The sequence below is a fragment of the Balaenoptera musculus genome, chromosome 17 (assembly GCF_009873245.2).
Source record: "Balaenoptera musculus isolate JJ_BM4_2016_0621 chromosome 17, mBalMus1.pri.v3, whole genome shotgun sequence".
In the NCBI taxonomy this organism is placed as follows: Eukaryota; Metazoa; Chordata; class Mammalia; order Artiodactyla; family Balaenopteridae; genus Balaenoptera; species Balaenoptera musculus.
The window spans coordinates 63595338-63620114 of record NC_045801.1 but is presented as its reverse complement, the minus strand read 5'-3'; the positions used below and the strand labels follow the sequence as shown (position 1 = coordinate 63620114).

The following is a 24777-nucleotide window of genomic DNA, read 5'->3' as shown; positions in this document are numbered from 1 at the left end:
GAGAATGAAAGGAGGCACTTAAATAATTACACCAGAACAGGAGCCGTAAACCTGGACTGTCCCTGGCCAGGACACGTGGTTGCCATCAGAGGGAAAGGAATCCAGAGCAATCCTTCAGACTCTGCTATGGTGGAGACTTTATCACTCTGTCCTTCTTTGTCCATATGTCCATTGCTGACCAACTCCTCTCCGATGGACACATCAGTTCCTTCTCTTGCTTAGTTAAAGAAGTACCTTTAATCAGCCATGGTCAAGTCTTGTCTTTGCATCACTTGTCTTTAAGGTGACACTCCTGAATATCCCTGATGAGACCAGTTTTGTGTTAATTTTATAGTATGGCTATTAGAGGAGAACAGACCTACATCCTTTATTCCCAAGTTTTTGAAGACTATCCTCCAATACCATTATTCCCAATTTCTTTCTGCATTTATTAGAAGGACTTCCATTAAAAAAAAGCACACCATTGTAAAGCAATTATACTCCAATAAAGATGTTAAAAATAAATAAATAAGTTAATTAATTAAAATACTTCACAGGAGGAAAAAAATTGGTATTATTTTTCAAAGTTTTGGAACCTCACATCAAGCAATTTTGGTGCTTGGAAGAGGGAAAGCATGGGTGCCCCCTTAAACATCCCAATCTAAAGCCCGCATGTCTCTGGGTGGACATTCTTAAGTATTTAAAATGTGATAGAATGGGTCAGAAAGGCATAGCATCAGCTATGGAAATTGTGGTATGTAAATTATGGCTCAATTTGCTGAATAACTGTCGTGATTGTCAGGCTAGAGCATAAAAGCAAGGAGAAATGATGAGCGTCATCTCATGAAAAGAGACCTGTCCAAATTATATTTATGTTATCTATTATCCTATCTTTCCAAACATTTCTTTTTCTACTAACATCTTACTTAACGAAATAAGCTTCAGTTATCTGGAACAGGTAAGGAAAGATTTCCATCTGTTTTCTTTTTTGTGTTTAGTTTTGTTTTTTTTAACCTTCCTGATTTTGAGTCAGAATTTAAATTGGCTTTCCCCATTCCAAGTTTATAAAGGTATTTTGTCCTTTTCTTCTAGACCTGTTATGGTTTCATTTATTTCCAACACTTAAATCTTTGGCCCATCTGGAATTTATCCTATCATAAGTGGATCCAGCTCTCTTTTTTCATAAGGCTGACCCCTTACCCCAATAACGTGATGTTTATCATATATAAAGACCTATAAGTGATGGGGTCTATTCTTTTTAATCTTCTTCCATTGGTCTATCTATCTATTCATGTGCTTATATCACATTGATTCAATTATGAAAGCCTCATAGTGTGTTTTAACATCTGGTAGGGTTAGTCCCATTTAATCTCTCTTCTTTCTCAGAATTTTCCTGGCTCTCCTTGTTTATTTGCTTTTCCATATAGACTTTAGAAGCAGCTAGTTCGTTTCTTTAAACTCATCGATATTTTTATTAGGATTATGTTAACTTCATAAATTCCATTAGGAGGAATGACAGCTTTCTGTTGCCACATATTCTGATTCCAAATATATGAGATTTTTTTTTCATCTATTAAGTTTTATTTTGTGTCCTTCAGAAATGTCTTAAAGTTTTCATCTAACTTTCCACATTTCCCGTTAAGTTTTATCTTTGGGAGTACTATTCTAAATGGGGTCTTTTCTTTCATTATATCTTCTAACTTGTATTTATATACAAAGACTGTTGATTTCTATTCATCGATGTTGTAGCTTACTGAATTCTCTCATTGTATGCTTTTTCTGTTGATCCTCTTGGGTTTTCTAGGTAAAAACTCTTATCTAAATGTGATAATAGATTTACCTCCTCCTTTCCAGTTTTTATACTTCTAATTTCTTTTTCTTGTCTAATTTCATTAAATGACAGTAGTAACAATGGGTATGTGTTTAATCTGTAACGTTAGCAGGAATGCTATTTATGTTTCTCCATTAATTTCGATACAGTTTTTGGCTGATCTGGATGATGGCTAGATGGATGGCTGGATAAAGATATAGAGATATATTTTTTATGTCAAGGAAGTAGTTACCAATTTTTACTTTAATTTTTTTTAAAGGAATTCCTTTATTTTTATTTTTAATTAATTTATTTATTTATTTTTGGCTGTGTTGGGTCTTTGTTTCTGTGCAACGGCTTTCTCTAGTTGGGGCAAGCGGGGGCCACTCTTCATCGTGGTGCGCAGGCCTCTCACTATCGCGGCCTCTCTTGTTGCAGAGCACAAGCTCCAGACGCGCAGGCTCAGTAGTTGTGGCTCACGGGCCTAGTTGCTCTGTGGCATGTGGGATCTTCCCAGACCAGGGCTTGAACCCGTGTCCCCTGCATTGGCAGGCAGATTCTCAACCACTGCGCCACCAGGGAAGCCCCTAATTAATTTTTTTAATTAAAAAATAGTTCCTGGACTTAGACAATTACCTTTTCTGTGTCTACAGAGATTATCATGTTTTCCTTAAATCTGTAAATGTGATAAATGATATTAATACATTTCCTAATACCAATCTTTGTATTTCCAGAATAATCTCTACTGAGTCATGAAGTTTTACTGTTTTAATGTGTTGCCAGATCCTAATTGTTCCTATTTGATAAAGGATTTTTACACTTATATGCGTAAGTTCTGTTGAGTTCTAGTTTCCTTTTTTGTGCAGTGCTTGCCAGGTTTTGGTATGCATGTTGTACAGACGCATCCTATAAAGAATTTGGGTAGGTTCTTTATTTTTCTATGTCTTGGAGAAGTATAAATTGCATGGGAACTAGATGATCTTTAATGATATGATAAAATTCCCAGCAGGCTTGATGGATTGCCTCCTCCACGTCAAACACTGTGCTTGGTCATTGGAGATAAAGGGATGAATGAAAGATGGTCCCAGCCTTCAAGGAACTGGGATGTGATAAGCATGTCATGGATGTGATAAGCATGTCAATAATATATTACAAAACGGGATTATTCGTTTCTGTAATAAAAGTATAAAGAATGATTTGTTAAAGAAAACAGTGAACTGTGCTCCGTCAATGATGGGGTTACTCATGAGAAAGGCAGGCACAAGCCTAACCAATGCGATTTCAGGAGCCCTAACCCCCTAAACTTGCCTCCAGCTGCTGAAGTTCCTTCAGTAGGTGACTAAAGACTTTTTATTTCACATTATTTCACATTGTAAGTCTTGAAATGCAGCTGCCCCTGGGAGAGATGGAATACCCTTTTTGTTTACACTCAGAAAGAAATGATTGATGGACATCTGTTCCTGATGGTAATTTTATTTTTTTTAACTTTTTAATTTTATATTGGAGTAGAGTTGACTAACAATGTTGTGTTAGTTTCAGGTGTACAGCAAAGTGATTCAGTTATACATATACATGTATCTATTCCTTTTCAAACTCTTTTGACTTTCCTGCTGTCCAGTGGTTAGGACTCTGCGCTTTCACTGCTGGGGTCCAGGTTTGATCCCTGGTTGGGGAACTAAGATCCCACATGCCACGTGGCCAAAAAAACAAACAAAAACAAAACAACAACAACAACAAAAAACTATAATACCACCTGATGATAATTTTAGTACAGAAAAAGAAATAGTAAAGATTGTAAGTTCATGGTAGTGAGACTAGTGAGGAGGTCCCAAAAGGGAAGGAAAGGATTGTCAACAGTAAACTTGGGCTTCCCTGGTGGTGCAGTGGTTCAGAATCTGCCTGCCAATGCAGGGGGCATGGGTTCAAGCCCTGGTCTGGGAAGATCCCACATGCCGCGGAGCAACTAAGCCCATGCACCACAACTACTGAGCCTGCTCCCTAGAGGCTGCGAGCCACAACTACTGAGCCACAAGCCACAACTACTGAAGCCCGCCTACAGCCTGTGCTCCGCAACAAGAGAAGCCACCACAATGAGAAGCCCACACACCACAACGAAGAGTAGCCCCCGCTCGCCGCAACCAGAGGAAGCCTACGTGCAGCAACGAAGACCTAACACAGCCAAAAATAAAATAAATTAATTAAAAAAAAAAAAACAAGTAAACTTCGTCAATTTTACTCCTTTGTCTGCGTATCTACCTGTAATGCAGTCGGTGAAGAGATTAGCTTGTTTCTTCACCAGTGTCTGTCTGCCTCTCTCTCTCACATTCTCTCACTCACTCTCACCTTTCTCTCTCTCCCATTCTTTCCCTCTCCTTGTAAACTTAGTAGAAGAATTATACAGAAAAGTTCACACACACCAAAAAACGGATAACTTGATTAATTTTCACAAACTAAACACACTCATGTAACCCTCAGCACCCTCAACTGCCCTCCAATGAGTACTCTCCTATTTTTGACCTTGATGTAAATAAAATCATGTAATGTATGCTTTTTTTTTGTATTTGGTTTCTTTTGTTCAATATTATGTTTGTGAAATTCAGCCATGTTACTCTCTGTTTATTCAGTTCTCATTGCAGTATAGTATTACATGTATGAATACACCACAATTTATTTATCTGTTCTTACATGGGTAGTTTTCAGTTTGGAGCTATTATGAATTCTCATACTGCCATAAGCATTCTTGTCCATGATTTTTCATTATCTTCCTATCGGGTCTACACCTAGGAGTGGAATTCCTAGGTCATAGGCTAGGCAGATGTTCGCCTTTTATAGGTACCGCCAACCAGTCTTCCAAAGTGGTTATGCTAATTTACAATCCCCCCAGCAGTGGTTAGACTTCCATTTGCTCTGTATCTTCATCAATACTTGCTAATGCCTATCATTATCATTTTAGCCATTCTGTGCAAGCCACACGTGAAAGTTAGTTTCAGTGCTTAGTAAAGCTTTGGCTAATTTTGATTAAAGGACTCACTGTTTTTTTCAATAAAAGGAATGGAAAGTTTTTAAGTAGTCAAAGATTTCATTCATTCAGAGGATAAACATCATCCTACTGAGGCCAATTTTCATTTCAGTCAATACTGGGCAAAGTCCTAACATTATCCCAATGCACTTTTTAGGTTTAAAAATGTTTTCCAATTGTAATGTTGCTGCTTTATTCTGTACACCATAGTTCTAATAAATGACATCTCTAAGGGTGTGGAATAATAATTGTTCCACATAAATGATGCAAAGTAATGAGCCAAAGAATGGTTTGTGAATTACAGAGAAAACAGTGGGTTGAACTGTAGTAATTACTGAAAAATTAAAGAAGTCAATCAGAAAGTCAATAACAGATAAAGAGGACTTAAGCAGAGCAGAGAAAGGAAAGAGTTTTTTATTGAGGTTGGAGAATTCCTGATAAGTTAAAGGTCATGAAGAGGGAGTTTCAAAAAATGTGCACTTTAAATTGTAGAAAGTCTACTCCACCAGGATCAGTGCTCTTTAACAAAATCTCCCCAGGTAAGAGTGACAAGCAACTCTAGCAAATACAAGCAACTTAAAGCAAATACTGATCGCATCCTCCCTTTATACTGGGAAGGGAAGAAAATGGAAATGAAAGAGACAGAAGCAGAAGAGTTGGAATGATCTGAAATGGTCTCTAATGAATATTTTAATTTTTTAGTGCAAACTATTCCCAGAATACATTCAGACATGAGGGCTAAAAAGATAGGAAAGTTAGGTTTTACCCCGTCCTATTAATTCTTAAAGATAAAGTATTAAATATAATAATATGTACTTTCTTTTTTAGTAGCACTTATCAGTGTTTTGTTTATTTGTCTTTATCCCTCATGGACTGTTCACTCAGAGAAAGCAGGGACCTTTGACCATTGTTCTCCATTACTTATCACAGCACCTGAGCTACTCAGTAAATATTGGTCGAACACATGAATGCACAAACACACCATCTAGGTTAACACTTTCCTTTGGTTTTCATTGACTAATCTCCAAATCTTATCTTTCATATCTTATGTTTTAAAATAAAGGGGGAGGTGCTAAGATCTAGTTCCATTATCCCAGATTTCTTGTCCTAAAGGAAAATTTTGCACAAAGGGTTCCACAGAGCAGGAGAGAGAATGAGAAGGCCAGCTCTGTCCTTGAAGAAGTCAGGAGAGGGCATGAAGAATTTCCTAAAACCCTAAGAGCAAACCCCAAAATTGATACGTTAATATTAAAAGTTTGTCAGAACTAAACAAAGGTACGGAGAAACCAACATAATATAACAGAAAAAAATACTTGAATACAAGTTTTTTTAATTACCTGTAAAAGATAATAAGAGAAAATAGAAAATAAGAAAGATAAATTTGTCACAATTAAATGACTCAAAGTTAGATCACCATAAGTAGGACAAATTTTAGGATATTTTATACAGAGAAGAAAACTTATAATCAGCCATGCTTGAGACCAAGAAGGGAAGCTGGGATAAGATGGATCCTTCTAAAATGAAAATAGATTTCCTTAAAGAGGAAAGATTGGACAGATTTCTGCAAAATGTGATGAATAGTAATGCTCATTACCGTGAGAAGTTAGTGAAGATAAGCTTCTTGGATTTAAGCTAGATCCCTGAACCCGGGTCCTTTGCAAATTGCACAGCTGCCAATGCATCAGCCTGGTTTTATTTTAACAACATTTACAATTTCCCTTTCAGTTGCAGCAAGGCTGAGGGACCATCTGAACAGATAATGAAATAACTGTGAAAGTTCAGAGCATGCTGAACAAAACAAAATATGTTTTGCCTGATTTATGCAAACTAAACATATCGTCAAGGTTTTGAAGCAGTTAGTCCAAAATATGCACAAAATACAGCATTTTTCTCAAGTAGCCTGGCAGCAGATGAATTAAATGGAAATGTGTCTCTGAAACAGTTTAATCAGATTGTATAGATGTGCTGAACATTTTGATAGTTTCGTGATCTGAATTCATGAATAATGTCTTTTCCTTAAGGAATACCCTATCAAGTTCACCCTAAAACCACAACTCTTGCCCCTTATTAATGGAGTTCTTCCATTACAGATTCTAGAAGCGCCTTTATTTTTGAAACCTCTGCTAAAAAGGAAGTGAAATTAAATACATTGTTTACTCCTTTCCACATGAAAAAACAAACCAGATCGATAGTGGGCCTCTATGACTTGCTTTCACACAGAGAAGGTCCAGGACTTTGTATGTCTGAGGAGGGCTTTTCTACCGCTGACCATGGCTGCAGTGAAGAGGTCAATGAATTCTGCCAATATCCAAAGTTGGAGAATTCTTTTTTTTTTTTTTAATTGGAGTATAGTTGATTTACAAGGTTGTGTTAGTTTCAGGTGTACAGCAAAGTTAATCAGTTATACATATACATATATCCACTCTTTTTTTAGATTATTTTCCCATATAGGCCATTACAGAGTATTGAGTAGAGTTTCCTGTGCTATACAGTAGGTCCGTATTAGTTACCTATTTTATATATAGTAGTGTGTGTATGTCAATCCCAATCTCCCACTTTATCCCTCCCCCCCCCGACCTTTCCACCCAGTAACCATCAGTTTGCCTTCTACATTTGTGACTCTATTTCTGTTTTGCAAATAAGTTCATTTGTACCCTTTTTTTAGATTCCACATATAAGCGATATCATATGATATGTGTCTTGCTGTGTCTGACTTACTTCACTTAGTACGACAGTCTCTAGGTCCATCCATGTAGCTGCAAATGGCATTATTTCATTCTTTTTTATGGCTGAGTAATATTCCATTGTACATACGTACCACATCTTCTTTATCCATTCCTCTGTCGATGGACATTTAGGTTGCTTCCATGTCCTGGCTATTGTAAATAGTGTTACAGTGAACATTGGGGTTGCCTGTATCTTTTCAAATTATGGTTTTCTCCGGATATATGCCCAGGAGTGGGATCACTGGGTCATATGGTAGTTCTATTTTTAGTTTTTTAAGGAACTTCCACGCTGTTCTCCGTAGTTGCTGTATCAATTTACACTCCCACCAGCAGTGTAGGAGGGTTCCCTTTTCTCCACAACCTCTCCAGCATTTACTGTTTGTAGATTTTTTGATGATGGCCATTCTGACCAGTGTGCGAAGTTGGAGAATTCTTAAACCCAACTGTCATACATCCTAGTGTGTTAGATCCTGAAGGAGGTCACAACCTGCAGAAAAATAATCTTCCAAGGGGGAAAAAAAACCCACTGTCCCTGGAGAAGACTTGAAAGGATTTTGAATGAATAAAAGAGTTCCTGCTGTGTCGAGTTCTCAATGGTTTTATATTTCTGAAGGAGCAAATTGTGATTCATAGAGCAAAACCTCTGTTAGGGCTATGACAAGTGGTGCTTAAAATAGTCTTGCTCTCTCCTTCTCTCCCAGCACTTCCGCCTCATCCAGCAGGTTCATTCAAGGCCTAGCCTGTAGAAACTGGAAAACAAGCGATGCCTACTGTAACTGACACCTTAAAAAGACATGGCAGATCATCCCAAATAGTCTCTGATTTTTCTATAATGCCCTTGGAGGAAGCAGAGTAGCCCAACTTTTGACGCAATAATATCTCGGATTTTGATGTGAAGAGTTTCTGCTCTTATGAAAAGAGAAATGTCATCATTTCTCAACTTCTTTGATGGTGGCTGATGAGATTTCTACGTCCCTTGCTTTTCTCCTTTCCTCATTGGACTCTGCAATAGTCAGTCTACACCTATCGCATTAACATTCCTTTCAGTAACTTTCCCAACAAAAACCCAAGGAATTGGACTTCCCTGGTGGTGCTGTGGTTAAGAATCGCCTGCCAATGCAGGGGACACGGGTTCGAGCCCTGGTCTGGGAAGATCCCACATGCCACAGAGCAACTAAGCCCGTGGGCCACAACTACTGAGCCTGTGCTCTGGAGCCCGTGAGCCACAACTACTGAGCCCACGTGCCACAAGTACTGAAGCCCACGCACCTAGTGCTCCACAACAAGAGAAGCCACCGCAATGAGAAGCCCGCTCACCGCAACTAGAGAAAGACCGTGCACAGCAACAAAGACCCAGCACAACCCATTAATTAATTAATTAATTAATTAATTAATTTTTTAAAAAACCCAAGGAATTATTTCTCTTAGACCTAATGGGTGACTTACCAAACCTTCTCCACCCCTTGTCGACCTTCCTGCTGGATTTACTATTAGCAACAGCGCCAGTTTTTTTTGTTTGGTTGTTTTTTCTTTTGCTGAGAACAAATGCTTTTATTCACTCATTCATTCAATACACGTCCACTGAATGTTTACTATGAATAAGCAAAAAGACTCTTTCTTAGCAAAAAGACTAAGTAGGCTTTTACCTCGGGGGTCAATCTGGCCAATAGTATGTTGTAGAACTGTTAAAACATTAGCATGAAGAACTTTATTCAGCAAAGCCCAAACACATTCTACTAAGAGCTAGCACATGTATTGGTCCCTCTGGTCTCCACAACGTCCCTACAAGTAGGTGTCATCACGTGATGCTCCTTTTTCAGACGAGACATGAGAGGTAACTTGCCCACGGCCACAGAGCTAGAGTGGCCAGCTGGGACCCACACCACACACCGCTGCAGCCCGGCACAGCTGTCTAAGAACCGGGGGGATAAGGCACTGCCCAGGCAACAGGAAGATTCGTTTTTGAGAACATCCTTCTCTGAGGAATGACCACCTCTTCAGTAGCGAGGTCAGCGCAGTGGAGAAGGGCAGTTGGGGGATGACAGCCGGGTCCACTCTACGCACTTCACGTAATCCTCAGCGCCCAGGGTGCACCCGAGGCCCTCAGCAAACTCGGGCGAGTGTCCTGTCGCGGGGCAGACTCCCCGACTCTGGGGGCTGTACTGGGTCCGAAGCCTTGTCCAGCCAGTCAGTTTTATTGGGGATTCCTTGGTGATGGATAAAAAGTGAAGATGATTAGAATGCCTTGCAACTCTCTCCTTATAGAAATCTGTCCATTTTCTCATCACAGTACTGCTGGGCATGTTTTTATGCACATTCTCTATCATGTTTTTAAATCTAATTTAGTAAAAAAAAATTCATAGATTATATCAAATTCTGTGCCAATAAAATGTTTCATAAACATCTTCATGGATGTCTCCTCTGTCATCAAATGGGAAATTTGAGTAGGGGAGGACGGATTGACTAACAATATTGTTATTTTACAAATGAAGAAATGTGTGGAAGGACAGATATGATATACAGCTTTACCCAATGGAGTTAATGGCCCATAATTTAATGCCAGATTCATACCTTTGAGTTTCACTCTTAAAATGTGCTGCTATTCTAACTCAAAGTGGGAAAAATTCTTGCAGCCATTCTCTTTGTAGGCAAAGCAAATGTACGATCCTCTAACAAAAATGAAAAAAAAAAAAAGTAATATCATGGCCTACCACTGTAGTGTGGAACAAAAATATTATATAACTTCTTTACTAATGTCAAGATTTCTTTTCCTGACAGTCAAATAACTTGCTAAATTTAAATCTCTTACTCTTACTAAAATGCATCAAGACTCATTTCAAGTCCAATATTCTTTGTACCTTAGGAGAGAATTTGATTTGGAATAATTACACAACGGGCAGCGTATAAAACCAATGCAGTCCTAATTCCACTCCTGATTTGCTCTGTGACTTTGAAAATGTCAGTTTAACTCCCTGGGGCTCACCTGGGAAATGCAGAGTCATACCTCCTTCACACATCGCCTTTTTTTTTTTTTTTTAATGGGACCTCTATTAAATCTAGGCCTTAAATTTTCACTATTTCCTAATTTGGGTCAAGGTCTTTTTTTTTAACATCATTATTGGAGTATAATTGCTTTACAATGGTGTGTTAGTTTCTGCTGTATAACAAAGTGAATCAGCTATACATATACATATATCCCCATATCCCCTCCCTCTTGCGTCTCCCTCCCTCCCACCCCTCCTATCCCACCCTTCTAGCTGGTCACAAAGCACCAAGCTGATCTCCCTGTGCTATGCGGCTGCTTCCCACTAGCTATCTATTTTACATTTGGTAGTATATATAAGTCCATGCCACTCTCTCACTTCGTCCCAGCTTACCCTCCCCCCTCCCTGTGTCCTCAAGTCCATTCTCTACATCTGTGTCTTTATTCCTGTCCTGCCCCTACGTTCTTCAGAGCCTTTTTTTTTTTTTTTTTCGATTCCCTATATATGTGTTAGCATATGGTATTTGTTTTTCTCTTTCTGACTTACTTCACTCTGTTTGACAGTCTCTAGTCCATCCACCTCACTACAAATAACTCAATTTCGTTTCTTTTTATGTCTGAGTAATATTCCATTGTATATATGTGCCACATCTTCTTTATCCATTCATCTGTCGATGGACACTTAGGTTGCTTCCATGTCCTGGCTATTGTAAATAGAGCTGCAATGAACATTGTGGTACATGACTCTTTTTGAATTATGGTTTTCTCAGGGTATATGCCCAGTAGTGGGATTGCTGGTCATATGGTAGTTCTATTTTTAGTTTTTTAAGGAACCTCCATACTGTTCTCCATAGTGGCTGTATCAGTTTACATTCCCACCAATGGTGCAAGAGGGTTCCCTTTTCTCCACACCCTCTCCAGCATTTGTTGTTTGTAGATTTTTTGATGATGGCCATTCTGACTGGTGTGAGGTGATACCTCATACATATCGCTATTGTAAGGACAAAGTAATATGAACTAACATAGTGCTGGGCCAGGTGGGTGGGAAAATCTTTTAGGTAATTATGATGTAAGTGTTTCAATTAATTGATATTGAGTGAATATATTTTATGATGATATTTTAGAAATGCTTTATTTTCTAAATCTGATGCTAATCTTTAGGCTGCACATTTCCCTTCAGTAGCCCAACATAAAATTCTTCCTCTTCTGTCCCTCCCGATACACTCCTTGGTACACCTACCATGTACCAAGAGACACTGTATTTGTTCAGTGGCTTTGCTCTCATTCCTCACATTTGATTAATCAAATCTTTCCAGTCCTTTTATTCACAGCTCCTCTCCTTTCCATCTTATCTTCCAGTGTAGCCCCTCCCAACCTGATACCTAAACAACTGCGGGTTCGAATCCAGGCTCCACTACTTACCAGTAGTGTGAAACCCTTCTTATGGGTCTCAGATTCCCCAGTGAAAGAATGGAGAGTAAAACCCAGGACAGAGAAAGTAAAACTCACCCTGGTAACAATCAGGCTGCGATAACAGACAGAGTCAAAGTCAGCACAAAACAATGATTCTTCCAAGGTCAGCCACCAAATGTCTTACCACTTTCTTTTCGAATGATTACTGCTTTCTTATCAATGACCTTCCCAGCCCCACTTTGTTCCTGAAAAAAAGGTTACTGAGATAGCCAATTGCTAAACTACCTTCACTTTTTGACAACCAGCCCAGAGCTAATCCCATTTCAGGGAATCCCAAACCAGAGCTGATCCCCATTCACTTTAGCCCCTCCTTAGAATTATTCAGCCAAGCCCAAATCCTACAAAAAAAACCCTGCCTACTCCCTCTTTTTTAATTTTTTTTTTAAATTTATTTATTTATGGCTGTGCTGGGTCTTCGTTTCTGTGCGAGGGCTTTCTCTAGTTGTGGCAAGCGGGGGCCACTCTTCATTGCGGTGCGCGGGCCTCTCACTATCGCGGCCTCTCTTGTTGCGGAGCACAGGCTCCAGACGCGCAGGCTCAGTAGCTGTGGCTCACGGGCCCATTTGCTCCGCGGCATGTGCGATCCTCCCAGACTAGGGCTCGAACCCGTGTCCCCTGCATTGGCAGGCAGACTCTCAACCACTGCGCCACCAGGGAAGCCCCTGCCTACTCCCTCTTATCAAGACACTCCACCATTTCCCATGGCATGGGCTCTCCCTCATTGCAACAAGTTGAATAACCGTACCTTGTGGGACTGCAGACATTTTCCTGATTGTCTTTATTAGATGGGATTTAGCAGCAAGGAATAATATCATTCCCTTAAGGCTGGTGAGAGAATTAAAAGAGATAATGTATCTGAAGCACTCACGGCGATGGGTGTTACATAGTAAGCACTCAATACATGCCAGCTGCTCTTCTCTTTATCATCGTCATCATCATCGTCATTGTCGTCATAGCACCCGTCTCACTGAGGTCTGCCACCAGTCTCTTCCCTCGCAAGTCACCCTTCATGGGGCTTCAATCTATTCTCATCTATTTATACTCTTATTTGAATTTTTCAGTGGTTCTCCATTGCTATCAAATAAAGTCCAAACTCATTCTCAAATCCAACCCCTGCTATATTGACACCAATGACCTTTGTCTTCTACCAAAGAGCTTCTACTCCACGTGGCTGTTTTTTTTCTCCTGGTTCCCAAAGCAGAGCTTACATGTGGCCTGTACTCTTCTACTCAAGACAGATTCCCATCTTGTAATGGCCCTCTGACTTCCTTTCCAACTCTCCAGATACTGCCCATCTTTTTTCATCCTACTCCAAAGCCCTCCTCCTCCAGAAGGTATCCTCCTTAAGCTCTCACCCACTCTGATCCGGACAAAGCCTTGTTTATTTCATTCAACTTGCATAAAATCATATACTTCTTTGTATGGTTACTTTTCTCACAAATGCATTTCTATCAGTTTGTAAGCCCTCAGCAAATACTGGATCATATATCTCTTTTTATTACAAATAATTTTTGTCATGAGTAAATGATATCTTTTGAATAAACAGCTTCACAAATCAACTCTTCCGTTTCCCTAAGAAGTATATTTATTCCATGAACTCCTTTCCAACTAATTTACACAATGAATTTCTCTAAATATGTGGGATTTCCAGGGTCGGCTCCTCAAACATGTTCAAGGTGGGATTTTCAATTCCAGACTTCAAAAGAAGGCATAATTTGCACATAGTTACATTGCCTTTATCTGTCTCTCTGTTGCAAAATTGCATCTAGAAATGCTTGCCTGTATCTGAGCTATGACTTCTTTTGCTCTGTGGTAGTTTGAACTTTTCAGTTCTCTTACTTTGTGAAATAGCATCATAGTGAATTTCTAATTATTTCTGCCTCTAATTCTGTCCCCCTGAATTAAATTAATACTATTTTCTTTACCTCTTGAAGTTTTCTAAACTGTTCAGCTTATCCTCTCTAAATTTATTACCCCACTTTTGATTCCCTCTGTCAGATCAGTTTATAATAATCTCCCATTACACTCATTCTGACTTATTCAGGCAGAGCCATCCTATTTTCCTAAAGTTCATTGGTTTTGCTACTTTCTTCTCAACATGATCTCCTTCCTTTGAGACGCTCTTGCTACAAAGTCCAGGGCATGTTTCTATTCTTATTCATCCTTTTCATACAAGCCAAATATATTTTTTTCTAATATCCTTGAAAAGAACTGTCATCTACTAAGGTTTTATTATAGTATTCCTTAGCATGTTCTAGCATTCTTTTCTTAGAGATTTAAATACCCCTACCCACTGAATTAGGATTATATTTTCTTCCTCAAATTTCATTTCTCAAAAGACAATATTCTCTAATAGACAAAACAAAGAAGTTAGTGGCTTTGTCCTATTATGACTTGCCTTTAACCATGATTATTCATTGAACCGTCCTATTCACATTCTCATCTGGTACCAAGAACCATCATCCTGGCCCCTATGTACTCATGAGGGATGTTGTCAGGATTGTTGCGTTTGCCTGTGAAACCTCCTGATCTATTCTTAAAAAGTATTAAATAAATGTGTAGTAGTTATTATTAATATGACTAATGACTAGTCCTGTTATTACTCTGTTCGTGTTCTAACATAGGACTGAAGAAGATCTGTACAACTCTGGGAGGGGGTGGGGAGACAACAAATTCAGGTGCAAAGACCTAAGTTCAAATCTTAGCTCCAACCCCTTATAGCCAGATGACCTTGGATGACACTAAGCTGCTCTGAACCTCAGTTTCTACTGTAGATAATAGCAACTATGTAATACAGCTGTTGATGTTTTACACGAAAGTGAAATATCAGAATTTATTAAAGAATTTGAAGCTAATGATCTCATCCCAAGGAAGTTTCTACACTCCACTAAACTGATTCCTCAGTTAACACACACACACACACACACACACACACACACACACACACACCCTGAGCCCCACAGTGTACGGAATTGGGAAAACTAGACAACGATTAATAAAATGTAGTCCCATTAAATTCACCTTCTATAAGCAGTCGTTGATCCGTCTTTACAACAAAAGTGAAAGGAAGAAAAAGCGAGAGAGAGAAAGGAAACCACGCAAGTCATCCTTTCCTCTTGCTTCTTCCTTAGCCCCTCCCCCCATCCAATCAATTGCCAAGTCCAGTGACTAAGGTGGTTTTCACCACCTAAATATATCTCACACTCACCCCCTTTCCTGCATCTTCGTCCCACTCCCCCCACCAGCATCTCATCCTAGGCTACCGCCAGCCTGCCAACACCATTTTTGCCCCTCTCCAATCTATTTGCTAATCTGATCATGTCACCATCCTCCTTGAAACTGTCTGATGACTTCTAGGTCACTGTAAAGGGCCATTCTTCAGGGAATAGCAGTGTGTACCTGTAGCTGCTGCCCTTTCTCATTTAACAAGGCTGATACTTTTGCCTTGCTGGCACTTGTCATATTCTGTATTGTTTGCTGGTTAGTTGTACATTTGTCTTATGTTCCCTCTTTCCTGGTAAGTTCCGTGGTGGGGAGGGCCAGTGCCACACACATGCCAAGTGCTTGGTATCTGTGTATTGAATGATGTGACAATCTAGTTGCAAAGACAAGCCACAGAGGTGAAAGAGTAGAGAACAAGTTTGAGGCAATACCTTCAGATTCTGTGCTATTGGCAGTATACTTAAGTGTTGTGTGAGGCGTTCTTATCTTGCTTGGAAAGAAGCAAGTGCAGTCAGATGTCTTGCTTACTTCCCTCCACCTCTACCGTCCTAGTCCAAGCACCACCATTTATCATTTGGACAATTCAATCTCTCTTACTACCCTACCCCCTACCTTCTACCCAGTTCAATCTTCGGTAGCAGCCACAGTGATCTTTTTTGAGTGACTATAAATCAGATTATGTCACTTCAATGTTTGAAACTTTTTAATGATTTTCTATCAAACTTAGAATAAAATCCAAGCTTAGTGTACGGTCCTCTGAATTCAGACACCTTCTTCGTTCTCTGACCTCTAACTCTTCTGTTGTGACTGGGATGGTCTTTGCCAGGATCTTCCCAAGACCTAGATCCTTCATGTCATTCACAACTCAGTTTAAATGCTACCACCACATTTTCTGCATCACCCAAAGCTGTGGGATATTTATTTACGTGAGAATGGTCTGTCTCCCACTGTGTCCCTCAGCAGCTCACTGGAGTACGGTACCCTATCTATCTAGTCCACCACTGATCTCCCAGAGCCTAGACCAGTACCTGGCTCCTAAAAAAGCAGGTGGGGAGGTTGGATTAACATATACACATTACTGTATATAATAGATGATCAATAAGGACCTATTGTATAGCATAGGGAACTCTACTCAATACTCTGCAATAACCTATATGGAAAAAGAATCTGAAAAAGAATAAATATATGTATATGTATAACTAAATCACTTTGCTGTACACCTGAAACTAACACAATATTGTAAATCAACTATACTCCAATATTAAGTAAAAAATTTAAAAGCAGGTGCGGGATATTTGTTCACTTCCCAAGCACTCCCTCATATCCGAAGCCAGTCATTTTGCAAATCCTTCATCTCCGCTTTCATGAACGTGCTCTCTCCCTCATAAGGCATCTCTGTAACTTAGGAACCTCTTTAATACCCTCTGTTTGCTCAACATTTGTGATCCAGCAGATAGCCCGAAAGAGAAAGCCACCATGAGTCATGCTGTGCAATTTCGAGTACCTTGAGAGAGGTGATATTTTTCACAGTGTCAGCTGCAGTACTTTCCAAGTGCTTCCCTGTTGCCATGGAAAAGGCTTTATGAAGCAAATCCAGCCAAAGAGAAGCAGGTTCTCCACGGCTCCTGAAGTCTGTGCACAGTCCCACCCCCAAATGGGCCCAGCAAACGACTTGCTCGTGGCAGGGCCCCAGTCAAGGCTGATCTGAGTTAAATGGACTTGGGACTTTGATGCCTGTCATACGTACTCTGCTTCCAAGTCCCTGTCAAATGCCAGTTTCCAGGATTGCAGGTGAAAGTTTCATGATAATCTTTGCTGGAAACTAAATTCTCTAAAGGCCAGCACCTGTAATTTTTTCTCTACCCATAATAATCCTTAGAGCTCACATTTATTCAGCACTTAACTTTCACTGTGTCACTTAGTTCTAAAAACCATCCAGGTGGCAGATACTATAATTAGTTCCATTTTACAAAGTAAAAAATCGAGGCTCAAAGAAATTAAGTAAATGATCACAGGTGACACAGAGGACACACACATAAGACCAGACCTCAACCCAGATGCCGCCCTGGGGACCACTGGCTTCACTTTCCCCTCTAGGGGGGTTTCCAAGAAGCCTGCGCGGATCCTTCAAGGACTGTGCAGGAGTCCCCATCTTGTAGCTGGCAGAGGTTGATGGTCAAAAGGCAGCTATATTTTTGTCTCCAGCTGTCCCTTTGAACTCTATGCATTGTAAGTAATTTTCCTCTTCTCCACAGACCCCATAATTTTTCTGCTCACTCACAGGTAGCCACTTCATGTGGCTATTTTAATTGAGACATGAGAGTGTAGGGTCTAAGGTACTAGTTGACACTCAGAAGTTGCTTGAATCTGCTCTCTGGGCTTAGCTTGCTTTGAGCCACCTTGGCCCCGCCCCTTTCTTGTGTCCACTCCCCATGGTCAAGGAGAGAGACAAGGGAATAAGACAGTTCTTACTTGAACTAGCGCCCCTGAAAACCGGCTCCATGCTTCCTGGCCCGGCAGATGTTTAAAAGCTGACTCTCTCGCACCTCTGTGTCCATGACTCTCTGGAAGACCCCTGCTGGATTCTCCTGCCCTATTCCCTGGCCCTCCCGCCCTGGCCCACTGGTCACTCCCTGGGCTCTGCCATCACCCTGTGTTGTGCCTGAAGACCATCGCCGCTGGGGTCCTCCTGCCCCTGAGACAGGACTGGCGGGTGGTATCTAAGAAAATCCAGCAGCCCTCTCTCCTGCTTGGACCACAGGCACACTCGTGTCCCTTGTCCCCCAAACTCTGCAAGTACTCATCTCAAAGCAGCAGTTTTATGGTCCTGAGACCAAAGCAGTGAGTCTTCTCTGGATATGCTGGTTCATGGTGTCCCGGTTGTGGCATGTCCCACAGCTGCCCGGCCCCCCACTAGACTTGCAGTGTAAGAGATGGCAGCTCCCGGGATGGGGGAAGGGGTGGGGACCCAGGGCAAGGCTGAATCTAAAGAGCCTCCTCACAGCCCCCTTTCTCTCTCCTCTACACTCTGATTTCTTTTCTTTTCTTTTTTTTTTTTTCATTCTCGTAAGATATACATAACATGAAATTTGCCATTTTAACTGTTTTTAGGTGTGCAGGTCTATGGCCTTAAGTATATTCACATTGCTGTGCAAGCATCACTGCCATCCATCTCCAGAACTTTTCATCTTCCCCAGCTCAGACTATGTACCCGCTAAACACTGCCTCCCCATTCCCACCTCCCCACAGTCCCTGGCAGCCACTGTCTGCCTCCCGTCTCTTTGAATTTAACTACGCTGGGAACCTCATTGAGCGCAGTCCTACAATAGTTGTCCTTTCGTGACTGACTTATTTCACTTAGCAAAATATCTTCAAGGCTTATCTGTATTGTAGCATGTGTCCAAATTTCCTTTTTTAAAGCTGAATAGTATTCCATTCCACATTTTCATTACCCATTCATCCATCAGTAGACATTTGGGTTGCTCCCATCTCTTGGCTATTGTGAATAATGCTTCTATGAACATGAGGGTACAAACGTCTAAGTCCCTGCTTTCACTTCCTTGGGTGTACACTCAGAAGTGTAATTGCTGGATCATATGGTAATTCTATTTGTAATTTTTTAAGGAATCACAATACCATTTTCCACCGTGGCTGCATCATTTCACATTCCCACCAACAATGGACAGCATTTCAGTTTCTCCACAATCTCCCCAACACTTGTTATTTTCTGGTTTTGTTTTTGTTTTCTTATAATAGCAACCATCATGAGTGTAAAGCGGTATCTCATTCTGGTTTTGATTTGCATTTCCTTAATGACTAGTGAGGTTTCGTGTGCATTGACCATTTGTACATCTTCTTTGTAGAAATGTCTATTCAAATCCTCTACCCATTTTTAATCAGGTTTCTGTTGTTGTTGTTGAATTGTAGGAGTTCTTTATATATTCAGGATATCAATTCCTTATCTGATATATGATTTGAAAATATTTTCTCCCGTTCCATGGACTGTATTTTCACTCTGTTGGTGGTGTCCTTTGATACACAAAAGTTTTTAATTTTGAGGTAGTGCAACTGATCTGTTTTTTCTGTTGCCAAAGCTTTTGGTGTCATATCTAAGAATTCATCCAATGTCACAAAGCCTTTCCCCTATGTTTTCTTCTATTGGTTTTATAGTTTTAGCTCTTACTTTTAGGTCTTGATCCACTTTGAGTTAATTTTTGTATATGGTGTAATGTATCTAACTCCCTTTTCAAGGTTCTGATTTGCTATGGGTCTTAGCATCACGGATTTTCTTTAGAAATCTCATATGCAAATTTTTCTTACACTTACTTTGTATCCAGTATTTATCATGCTGGTACTTCAGTCAAAGCTGAGTCAGGAAGAGTCTAATTCTAACAGCTGTATGATAGGAATAGCGCAAGTAGAAACTGCAAATTATCGACTCTTCCCCAGTTGGATTCCATGTAGCTTAAATCCAACTAGAGCAGAAGGTCCACACGATGGAGTTTCCCACCCTAACAAAAGCAAAAACGGAGTAAAAATTTTGATATCTGTGAACAGTAAGGAAAGGCAAGAGGAGTATTCCACTTGTAGAAGGGAAGACTGAGGGGTGATAAGAATAGTTTTCAAACATATGACAAGGGTTGCAGACAGCTGTTCCCTTACTTCACCGAGGAAAGAATAAAAGGAAATAAGTTTAAATTGTAGCATGAGGGATTATTTTAGATATATCCTGAGAATGTGTATCTAGGTTACCAAGGACGGTAAATCTCTCTGTCTTTAGAGATTTTTCTTTTTAAAGGAAATAGAAGACTTAATTGGGGTTGGGGATAAAATAAATGACTCAAAGTTTCTTCCCTGTTGAGAAATGATATTGCAGGAAAAAAGCCCATGTTTTGAAAGGAATCAGTTTCCTTATCTGACTAGTCAGTAATTTTGAACACTAAATTAAAACCCACAGTGCTCTCAGCTATAACTTCCACATATGTTGCTGCCTATTCCCTTTATACAGTTTCTGTGTCATCTACGATAGCTAAATGTATGCAACAGTAATAGCTACATGGAATCTTTATGTTACTTTTGCTTTTTCCTTCTCTGCTGTATTTGTTTTATATTTGAATGTTGCAAAGAAAGGATCAAACAGCATTAAACATTTCTTTGCTATTATGGTCACCTATGGTTTGCCACTGTTATGAAAGGAAACTGGCTCGTATATCTGTAACATCAGATAATTCAAGAATCAGTTTGGTTTTGGAATATAGCATCTGACTTAGCAGGGAAAGATTGACCTTCTTATGATAGGTGAAGGTAAGGAAAGCTGGCTGTTAGTAAATTTAGTTTGCATCCTTTGCTCAGGAGGAGAAGGAAGAGGGGAAAAGTAACTTGGATGTATCTTGGGAAGTCAACTGGACATGAGATTTTTTTTCCATAGTTAATACATTAAATAATCAATGTGTGAGCTGACCTAATAACATTAGCAATCCCAGTTCTTTTTTTTTTCCTAGTGAATTCAAGTCACTTTCAGCTAGGTTACACTTGGAATGTTTACCTTCCCACTGAGTTATTATTACTTCCTTACTAATGCAGAAAGTGAACCTCTCAGATGTTGCAGAGTTATAGTTGGCTTTTCCCCTGAAGCTCATCTCTGGCTCTAACCTCTGCTTGCCTGTCTGGCCTCATCTCATCCCATTTCACACCCTGTCTCAGCCCCGCCCTCTTTTCCAGAAGTAAGTCCTCTACGCCAGCCACGTTGCACTACGTATCTCCTCCGTGCCTTCTCAGATGTTCATTCCTGCCCTGAACACGTAGTGATTGTACCCTTCAAGTCTCTTCCAAGCCTTCCTGCTTCTCACACTTAACCCAGGCTGAGTGGCGTTTTTTCACGGTACCCAGGGTTTCCCGCATCACGGAACTCTACACTTGTACTTGTCCATGTACGTGTCGCTCCGAACATTATCTCCACTCTCTCTGAGCTGCTCAGTGGAAGGGCTGTGACATGTTCATTCCTTGAAACCCTTGCATCTGGCATATAAATGTGTGCGGTGATTAAATGAATAAGTTATTATCCCAATAGTAACTAGCAATTCATTTAAACAAGTACTGATAGCTGTTGGATTGGTGGGGTCCGGGGGATTGTTTTGGTTTTGGTTTTGGCTGCACCATGTGCCATGTGGGATCTTAGTTCCCTGACCAGGAATGGAACCCACGTCCCCTGCATTGGAAGCACAGAGTCTTAACCACTGGACCACCAGGGAAGTTCCAGACTTTTGTTTTAATTCAGGAAACCAAATCTACCCTTGAAAATACAGCGTAAAGATTGTTTAAACCTATATACTCGGCCATGATGAAAAATTCTAACCAAACATTTCCTTAGCCATGACCTTAAAAGAAATGAGTAAATTAAGGACAAATGAGAAAAACACCTCTCTCAGTTGCTACACCAGCACCCAAGAGTTGTAAAGAGATCCTAACCGCCAACTTTTTATTCATTCACTTAGTCATTCAGCAAACATTTGTGAATGCCTCCTTGACATTTATAAATAGGTTATGGTACCAAATGCTGGAGGTACAAGTCTCAGAAAGGCCTCATTTCTTCCCTAGGAAAGTTCACTTTATGTTCTGTGCATTCAAATTCCAATGAATATTATTCTTTCTTCAACAAAATATCTTTTTAATTGCAACCACATAGAAAAAGAAAAAGGTGGACATGAGGAGTAGTATGACATATGTGAGGGGAGAACAAGGTCAAAAAACACAAGTTCATTTCTAACCAATTTTCTCATGTGGACTCAGCTCAAATACTGATGGTTGAAAAAATATAATCAAATCGCATTCACGGCCTTAAATTATTATAGTGTCTTGTTAAATAACGCGATGTGAACATGTGGGAAAATAACCTAGTTTTTACAGTATTTCAGTGCAGTTTTCTATTTGGTCTAATATCCTGAGTGCTTGGGTTGTTACAGTAATAAGTATCCTAGAAGTACTTATGCATATTTTCATCAGTAAGAAATGGATTAATGTCCATGCTTGGAGGCCATTTATCACATGGCCCAAGCAGAGAAGTTGGAAAGAGTTCTTGGATCTTTTTCTAACGTGCATAGTTGATTAGAGCAGGTCTCCTCATCTCAGGATTTCGTTTGAGAAAGGACAGATTTGCGCCTGCAGGGTTTCAGTGTTTATCCAATCTTAAAACCCTGGACATGTTACAAAACAGCACATGGGCTTCCATCTGTTTGCTCTTTCTGCGGATCTATTTTTTGGAAGGATTGAAAAGATTTATTATGCTAAAAATATATTCTATTCTCTAGTTTCCAAGCCAAGCTAAGATCATAAATTTTCCAAATCCTCTAAGGATGAGGACGCTATATTCACCCGTTCTTTAATACTTTAAACCTAGAAAGTCCCTAGTACTACTTAAGCCAAAGTCCCAAAGTAGAACATAAACTAGCAGTAATGCTGGTGCCTTTTCTTTTCTAGCACTGAGAGAAAGCTTAACATTTTAGATAGTTTGAAAATATCCCTTATGTTTCTTATTTCTGCCTTTTTCAGATCACTATAATATTATTAAACATAAATGCATGTAGGCTGTACGTGCACACATTCATTATCTCCAGGTTGATGTTACAATTTTCTGTTTGACTGTAACCTCTGAGGCCCCTCCAAGCCTCCCGTGATTCATTGTAACTTCATTCGCTTTGTCATGGCTCTGCCCAGGGAAAATTCTGCATATCTGCCCCCAAAGACTAAATTGTGTCTGTTGAAAAGTGAAGAGTCGAGTCAGTCATTTATTTTGGATAATACTGCCCAGAAGTATTCCCCACATTTTAAATATGTTGGAGGCCTGAATTATTATTACGAAGACAGTCTTACATTATTTATGTACATGGAGATGCTCACCAAATACGTTAATATTTAACCGAATTCAGTAATTATCCAGCTCTCCACATTACTTTGGAAAACCAGCCTAGACTACAGAAACGACTTCATTAGTAAACGGTGGATAGACTGGGCCCAGTTGAAATATTCAAAATAAATAGAAATCTACTAATATCGCCAGGGTTGTGTTCTGTGCTGCAGTGCTAGAACAGCCTCTGTGTAAAGGATATACGGAATGAATAATAATGAGAGCGAATTATTATTTGCACAGTTCTTCAAAGAAATTTGTGAAAAATGTTTTCTCCTAAATTCTCACCACAACTCTATAAGGAAAATCTTGTTTTTACCACTTCACAGATGGTGAAAGTAAGAATTAGGGAAATGAGGTGACTTGCCTCAGGTCACATTAGTACTAGGTGATGGTTCAGTGCTTCTAAATCGCACATTCTTTCTACCATGTACAGTTCCAATATTAGCTTTTATTATATTGTTCTCTTTGGCTTTGTAAACCTTTTTCCAGACTTTGATGATTTAAAATAAAGAAAATAAAAATAATGTATCTGTTTGAAATTTAAATGTCCAAATGATTCTTTTTATGTGACTGGCCTTTGTAATCTTTGATGTAGGTATACATCCTTACATGAATTCTGAGAGACAAAAAGTGAGAAATCGTGTCAGGAATTCTTATTCTTTATAGGGATAAAAGGGTAGTAGGAAAAGAAAGAGATGGAAAAAAAAAAAAAACCTGTTGCCCAAAACAACGACAACAAAAACTAGTTATTCCATAAATGGTCACCAGAAATTGCTACTGCTTGTCAACTGAGAATATCCAGTGTTCTTCAAGAGCGTACCTCTTCTGCTTTTCACTAGTTCTTCTGCTTTTAGTGTAGCACAACCCACTTCATTGTAGTCTTCTTGCCTTCATATGACGTACTCCCCCTCGTGTTGCTGTAACAGTAGAAATTCTTAGAGCTGAAAAATGTCTTCATAGCTATTTGCCAAAAAAGAAGGGAAGGAGGAAGGGCAGGAGTCCTCATTTTCCTGTTCAGAAGGTAACCAAAAACATAGGTTATCCCCATGTGTGGAAATATGCTCACCCACAGGTGTTCATCAAGATGCACTTATCCAAAGAGAACTGTGTAGGGCCATTCAAAACCCATCCTAGTGCAAATTCACTGTGGAATAAAAGGATCCCTGGGACATTATCTACTAAATAGAACAAGCCAGCCAACCCCTTGCCCATGTAAGAATTATTTAAATTCTCATTACTATCCATTCCACCCATTCCAGGTGTATCTTCTTCCATGTTTCATTTATTCTCTTAAATCCAGGTGCATAGTAACTTTGCATTTTAGTATCTACTTATTATCCTTCATGGTTTATGAATTGCTTTTCAGTCCTATGTACTCGGGCAAGCATCTGGCCCGTTGGCAGGTAGGCACACATGCCTCTGTCCTCCCATGGGTCACAGCACAGCTGAGAATCAGCACCTGGTCCCCCAGCTCATGCTTCAGACACCATTTTAATCTCACCAAGGCAACATCTTTAATGTCTTTGTGACGCTGGGTGAAGGAAAGCAATGAAAATTTGAGTGAAAGCAATGAGACTCAGGGCCTGAGAGTCTAATCTTCATTTGGAAAGGGGTGGAGATTGAGATATTCTGCAACTTCAAATAAGATCCCTAGGCTGA

At 39.8% G+C, this 24777-nt stretch overlaps 1 protein-coding gene and 1 long non-coding RNA gene across 2 annotated transcripts in view; one reads left to right on the top strand and one right to left on the bottom strand.

The window, feature by feature from the left end:
* KCNB2 (potassium voltage-gated channel subfamily B member 2) overlaps positions 1-24777 on the top strand; it is a 394577-nt gene that overhangs the window by 266364 nt on the left and 103436 nt on the right. The window lies entirely within an intron of this gene.
* On the bottom strand, positions 9169-16849 carry LOC118883559. The gene is made up of 3 exons (XR_005017044.1): positions 16717-16849; positions 10106-10203; positions 9169-9741 (listed from the first exon to the last, which is right to left on the bottom strand). It is a non-coding gene; the product is annotated as an uncharacterized LOC118883559 (long non-coding RNA).